This window comes from Eriocheir sinensis, chromosome 59, assembly GCF_024679095.1.
Source record: "Eriocheir sinensis breed Jianghai 21 chromosome 59, ASM2467909v1, whole genome shotgun sequence".
Taxonomy (NCBI): domain Eukaryota; kingdom Metazoa; phylum Arthropoda; class Malacostraca; order Decapoda; family Varunidae; genus Eriocheir; species Eriocheir sinensis.
In genome coordinates, this window is record NC_066567.1 from 9,900,617 (window position 1) to 9,908,116 (window position 7,500).

A 7,500-nucleotide genomic window follows, 5' to 3' on the forward strand; every position below is an offset into this window, starting at 1 on the left:
AGGTTTGGGTAGGGTAAGGTAGGATAGGGTAGGGTAGGGTAGTTTAGGGAAGAGAAGGAAAGGGAAGGGAAGGGTAGATATAAAAAAAAAGAATAGAATGAACAAAACATGAACTAAAGAAAAAAACTGGAGGAAGGAGAATGAAAAAGGAAGAAACGTAGGAGAGAGAGAACAAACTCATCCCCATTGTAAATATCTTGCTGCGCGCTTAACACAGAGAGGGATCAAGGAGGTGAAGACGCTCCCTAACACACACACTCGTAAAACTAACACAGGGATGAGCTGAAGTAGAAATTCTGTGCGAGGAGTCTGCAGGAATGGGATGAGGAGGTGAAGGCATGCAGTTAACGAGTTCACAAGGGCAATAAACATGAAAACAGCGATAAAAGATAGCGAGATGGAGGCAACACAGCAGCGGACCGTGAGTGTTGAAGAGCTGTGAAGATTCCGAGAAGGGACAAAACGAGAATGCTTTATGTGAGAGAGCAAGGCAGCGGTGTGTTATGAGAGACGAGGTGAATGTTTTCTGGAAGGTTGTGTGTTTATGTTAGCCGTGTGATATGGGGAGTAGCTTGATGGTATGGAAGAAATTAGAGGAAGAAGAAAATGAAGAGGTAAAAGAGAAAAAGGGAAAGGGGAGAAAACGAGACGAAGAGGAAGGGAAGGAAAAGAAAAGAAGAGTAAGGGAAGAAAAGGAAAGGAAGAGAAAGGGAAGAAAAAGAAAAGAAGAGGAAAGGAAGAAAAGGAAAGGAAGAGAAAGGGAAGAAAAAGAAAAGAAGAGGAAAAAAAGAAGAGAAAGGGAAAAAAAGAAAAGAGGAAGGGAAGAAAAAGAAAAGAAGAGGAAGGGAAGAAAAAGAAAAGAAGAGGAAGGGAAGAAAAAGAAAAAAAGAGGAAGGGAAGAAAAAGAAAAAAAAGAGGAAGGAAAGAAAAAGAAAAGAAGAGAAAGGGTGGTAAAGAAAAGAGGAAGGGAAGAAAAAGAAAAGAAGAGAAAGGGAAGAAAAAGAAAAAAGAGGAAGGAAAGAAAAAGAAAAGAAGAGGAAGGGAAGAAAAAGAAAAGAGGAAGGGAAGAAAAAGAAAAAAGAGGAAGGAAAGAAAAAGAAAAGAAGAGAAAAGGAGAAAAAGAAAAGAGGAAGGGAAGAAAAAGAAAAAAGAGGAAGGAAAGAAAAAGGAAAGAAGAGGAAGGGAAGAAAAAGAAAAGAGGAAGGGAAGAAAAATAAAAAAAGAGGAAGGGAAGAAAAAGAAAAGAAGAGGAAGGGAAGAAAAAGAAAAGAGGAAGGGAAGAAAAAGAAAAGAAAGAGGAAGGGAAGAAAAAAGAAAAGAAGAGGAAGGGAAGAAAAAGAAAAAAGAGGAAGGGAAGAAAAAGAAAAGAAGAGAAAGGGAGAAAAAGAAAAGAGGAAGGGAAGAAAAAGAAAAGAGGAGGAAGGGAAGAAAAAGAAAAAAGAGGAAGGAAAGAAAAAGAAAAGAAGAGGAAGGGAAAAAAAGAAAAGAGAAAGATAAAAAAACAAAAAAGACAAATACAGGCGAGGAAATTGAGTAAATGCTCGAATGAAGGTCACTGTTTCTTTCTGGCTAACTCAGAAACAAAAAACTATAGACAAGACAAGTTAACAATTCTTCAGCATCTTCCAAAAAGTCTTGTGTCTCCTGTTGTGTTGGCCGTCTGGCTTATTAGTGATGAAAATACAGACCAGTTAACAAAGGAATGGAGAGGAAAACTAGCAATGGAATGAAATCTTATGATAAAATGTGAAGAAAGTACTTGATAAAACCGAGCCCAGCGGAACACCACCTCCTCCTCCTCCTCCTCCTCCATTATCACCCACCTTCTTCTTATAGGATTGAGGGAACAGTTACCGTCTACCACAGCAAAAACAGGTTAGGCAAAAAGGAAAACAGGACAACTGACATAGATGAACAAAGAAAAGGATAGTAAAATGAAAGCTAACTAGATCGAAGAGTTTTATACCGCATTATCGAAAGGACAACGGTTAATGTTTCACGGGGACGCATATAGAAGTGAATAAAGAAGAGCCAGATACTGAAGAAAAAGGGTCACTGGTAAATATATTCCTCACAACCCACCCACCAAAAAAAAAAAAGGATTGAGAACTGTGAGTGATAATGAAGCTTTCCCATGTATGTGTATATGTATGTATATATGTATCCATGAATGTATGTATGAAATTAAGCACGTGTGTAGATGTTGTATAAGTGTGAATGATGAAAGTTTAGAAGGACTCAGAACAAGAGGAGGAGTTTCAATTTCGCGTTACTGAGATTGAACGTAAAAATAAAATCTAAAAAAAAAAAAAAACACGCAAATTTCCCGTCTATTAATTAATGTAGGAATTCGACTTCATAATGCAACGATGTGATGTGGTCTGGGAGGAATTTAATCATGTATTTTGCTCCGTAAGTGTGTGTGTGTGTGTGTGTGTGTGTGTGTGTGTGTGTGTGTGTGTGTGTGTGTGTGTGTGTGTGGGTGTGTGTGTGTGTGTGGGTGTGGGTGTGTGGGCGTGGGCGTGGGTGTGAAAAGAAAAGTGGACAAACTGGTTCATGCAGGTTCCAAACACACACACACACACACACACACACACACACACACACACACACACACACACACACACACACACACACACACACACACACACACACACACACACACACAAAAACAAACACACACACACACACACACACACACACACACACACACACACACACACACACACACACACACACACACACACACACACACACACACACACACACACACACACACACACACACACACACACACACACACACACACACACACACACACACACACACACACACACACACGTAACTAGGGAATCAATGCCCGGTAGCTCCTGTACACACATTAGCTTAAAGATGTAAGAACCATAACTAAGAGTCCTCCTCCTCCTCCTCCTCCTCCTCCTCCTCCTCCTCTTCTTCCTCTTCCTCATCCTCGAACATTCCTCTTCCTCCCACGTTCTACTGCCTCTCCTTTTTCCCTCGTTTCTTCCTTCTCTTTTTCCTATTTCTCATCTTCTCTTTATTCATGTGTTCTTTTTCTCCTCTTTCTCCTCCTCCTCCTTCTCTTCTCTTCTTCCTCAATATTCTCCTTTTCACCTCATTTTCTTCTCTTGTATATTTTTTTTACTTTCATTCCTCCTTTATCCAGCACTTATCCTCCTCCTCTTCTTCTTCATCTTCCTTCTTCTTCTTCTTCCTCTTCCTCCTCCTCCTCTTCCTCACCTATGCTTCCCCGGTTATGCTAAACATTCTCGTATATCGAAGTTTAGCGAAATATTCCAATATCCTCTTAAACCGATCCAGCCGCGCCGAGTGTGTTTACGGAGGCTAGTGGTGGTGTTGATGGTAGTAGTAGTGGTGGTGGTGGTAGTCGTGGTGGTGGTGGTGGTGGTAGTCGTGGTGGTGGTGGTGGTGGTGGTGGAGGTAGGGGTGGTGGTGGTGGTAGTGGTGGTGGTGGTGGTGGTGGTGGTAGGGAAGGGAAGGGAAGGGAAGGGGAGGAAGGGAAGGGAAGAAAAGGAGAGGGAAGGAAGGAAAGGAAAGGAAAGGAAAGGAAGGGAAGGGAAGGGAAGGGAAGGAAAGGGAAGAAAAGGAAAGGGAAGGGAAGGGAAGGGAAGGGAAGGGAAGGGAAGGGAAGGGAAGGGGAGGAAGGGAAGGGAAGAAAAGGGAAGGGAAGAAAAGGAAAGGAAGGAAGGAAGGAAAGGAAAGGAAAGGAAGGAAGGGAAGGAAGGAAGGGAAGGAAGGAAGGAAGGAAGGGACGGAAGGAAGGAAGGGACGGAAGGAAGGAAGGAAGGAAGGAAGGAAAGGAAGGAGGAAGGAAGGAAGAAGATGGAGAGGGAAGGAAGGAAAGGAAAGGAAAGGAAGGAAGGAAGGAAGGGAAGGAAGGAAGAAAAGGAAAGGAAGGAAGGAAGGGAAGGAAGGAAGGAAAGGGGAGGAAGGGAAGGGAAGAAAAGGAGAGGGAAGGAAGGAAAGGAAAGGAAAGGAAAGGAAGGAAGGAAGGAAGGAAGGGAATAAAGGAGAGAAGAAAGGGAGGGAAGGAAGGGAAGGAAGGAAGGGAAGGAAGGAAGGAAGGAAGAAAGGGAAATAAGGAAGGAAGGAAGGAAGGAAGGAAATAAAGGAGAGAAGAAAGGGAAGGAAGGAAGGAAGGAAGGAAGGAAGGAAGGAGGAAAGGGAAGGGAAGGAAAGGGAAGGGAAGGAAAGGGAAGGGAAGGAAAAAGGAGAGGAAAGGGAAGGGAAGGGTAGTATTAGTGATTGCAATGACCACTACTACTACAAACAACAACAACAACAACAACAACAACAACAACAACAACAACAACAACAACAACAACAACAACTACAATAAATAATACAACAACAGCCAAAAGAGAACAATAACAACAAGAGGAACAAAAGATACTGAAAGGACGCATTTAACATCTCTCTCTCTCTCTCTCTCTCTCTCTCTCTTGCTGTCTTTTTCATACTCGGGCAACGTTTTCCGCCACTTGGGTCGGACACACTACTCAAGATTGCTGTTTAAACATTGCCGGCAACTGTTGACACAAGCACTGGAGGAGGAGGAGGAAGAGGAGGAGGAGGAGGAGGAAGAGGAGGAGGAGCTGAAGAATGAGTGGGAGAATGAGAAGTATGAGGAACGGGAGGAGTATGATAGAATGGGACGAGGAGTAGGAGGAGGAGGAGGAGGAGGAGGAGGATTGAATAGGAGGTAGAGGAGGAGGAGGAGGAGGAGGAGGAGGCATACAGCAAAATTGATAAGACGAATAACCTTATTTTTCCATCCCCTCACAACACACGACAGGTTCGAGGGAAGGGAAGGGAAGGGAACAGAGGGGTAGGAAAGGGCAGGTGAGGGAAGGTAAGGGAAGGGAAGCTAAGGGAAGGGAAGGGACGGGAAGGCAAGGCAAGGCAAGGCAAGGCAAGGCAAGGGAAGGGCAGGACAGGAAAGGAAAGGAAAGGAAAGGAAAGGAAAGGAGAGGAAAGGAAAGGGAATGGAAGGGAAGGGAAGGGAAGGGAAGGGAAAGGAAGGGAAACTAAGGGAAGGGAAGGGAAGGAAAGGGAAGTGAACGAAATGGATAGAAAAGGAAGGACGGGGAAGGGAAAGGAAAGGAAAGGAAAGGAAAGGAAAGGAAAGGAAAGGAAAGGGAAAGGAAGGGAAGGGAAGGAAAAGGAAGGGAAACTAAGGGAAGGGAAGGAAAGGGAAGGGAAGGGAAGGGAAGGGAAGAAAAGGGAAGGGAAGGGAAGGGAAGGAAAAGGAAGGGAAACTAAGGGAAGGGAAGGAAAGGGAAGGAAGGAAGGAAGGGAGGAAAAGGAAGGAAGGAAAGGAAGGAAAGGAAGGGAAGGAAGGGAAGGAAGGAAAGGAAGGGAAACTAAGGGAAGGAAGGAAGGAAGGGAAGGGAAGGAAGGGAAACTAAGGAAGGAAAGGGAAGGGAAGGGAAGGGAAGGGAAGGAAAGGGAAGGGAAGGGAGGGGAAGGGAAGGGAAGGGAAAGGGAGGGACACTAAGGGAAGGGAAGGAAAGGGAAGGGAAGGGAAGGGAAGGGAAGAAAAGGGAAGGGAAGGGAAGGGAAGGAAAAGGAAGGGAAACTAAGGGAAGGGAAGGAAAGGGAAGGGAAGGGAAGGGAAGGGAAGAAAAGGGAAGGGAAGGGAAGGGAAGGAAAAGGAAGGGAAACTAAGGGAAGGGAAGGAAAGGGAAGGGAAGGGAAGGGAGTCACAATGGGTCGTCAAAACATTCCTAAGCCTGTATATGGGGCGAAGGTTTTCAATTTCATCTCCAGCCAAAAATGGAATCGAGATGAATTTTTTGGATATGTTCTGTACGGACGTGATTTGACTATGGGACGGAATGTCACAAAGGAAAAAGTAGGAAAAAAACATTACTGACATTTTTACGTATATTTTTTAACTTTCTTATACTATTCTCTATTTTTTTGGTTTTCATAAATTTCTTCTGTATTTCTCATCTTTTCATAATATTATTTTCAAGTATTTCTTTTTTACTCTTTACATTTTCTAGCATTTTTTCAACTTTTTATATTTTCTAGCATTTTTTTTAACTTTCATATTTTCTAGCATCTTTTTTACTTTTTCAAATTGTTCTTCTGTACTTTTTAACTTTTCATATTTTCTCAATTTTCAACTTCATAATTTTCTTCTGTATTTTTAACTATTCATATTTTTCTTCTGTATTTTTTTAACTTTTCATATTTTCTCAATTTTCAACTTCATAATTTTCTTCTGTATTTTTAACTATTCATATTTTTCTTCTGTATTTTATTAACTTTTCATATTTTCCTTCTGTATTTTTTCATTTTTTTCATATTTTCTAGCTTTTTTTTTTACTTTTCATATTTTCTGTATTTTTTTCAGGTTTCTTTCAATTCCTCATTTATCCTGTTTTCTCTCGTCTATTGTATGTGATTATTGTGATTAAGGAAGTGAAAAGCAGAGAAAAAATATTACCTTCATATTTTCTTTTGTTATTTTTATTTCCTCTCATTTCTCTCTCTTTTTAATCTTTTAACCACATCTTCTTTTTCTCTGGTTATTCCTTTCCGCTAAATTCTTAATACAATCCGTTTATCTGATTTATTTTATTTCTCCTGTTTATTATCTTCTTTATATTCTTTCTTGCTTTAATATCATTGTCATCTCTTACTTACCTTTTTCTCTCCCTTTCCTGCACTTTTCTCTCCCTCTCCTCTACATTTCTCTCCCATTTTCTCTCCCTTTCCTCCGTCTCCTTAGCCTCTCCCAATTCTTTCCTCCAGCCAATTTTCAATCCACTTCAATCCCTCTCACTCTATCTCTTTGCTGAACCATCCTCTCCCTTCCCTCCCTCCCTCTCCCTTTCCTCTCTCTCTCCCTCTCCTCTCCCTCCCTGTCTCATTCCTCTCTCCTCTCCTCTCCCTCTTTTCCCTTCCCACCATCCTCTTTCTCCCTTTTCTCCTTCCCTCTCTCTAACGTCTCCCTCCCTCTCTCTCCCTTTTTTAGGCTCCCTTCATAGGCCAGTTGTGATCTTGAGGGCATCAGGTCCAGACATTCACCTCCCCTAGGCCTAACTCTCTCTCTCTCTCTCTCTCTCGATATAATCTTTAAAGCTGATGTCATATTCCCAAAACTAATCTCGTCCTAAATCTTCCATACAGAGAAGGCTAATTATTTTCTCTTCCCTTCAGAATCTAATTATTCGCTCTCTCACGTGGAAAATAATATTAATCTTCCGTACGAAATAATAAGTCTTGCTTCCATACTCAACCTCATCATTCATTCTTCTAAACGTATTTACTATTCCTCAATTCAAACATGTAAAATTTAACTATGCGTTCTCTCTTATGTATAAAAAAAATATTCTTAATTCTACATACAAAATGGTGATTCTTTATGCTTTCATACATAAGCTCATCATTCATTCTTACATAAACAAAACTCAATTTATTTTCCTTCAGTACAAATAGTTAACATTT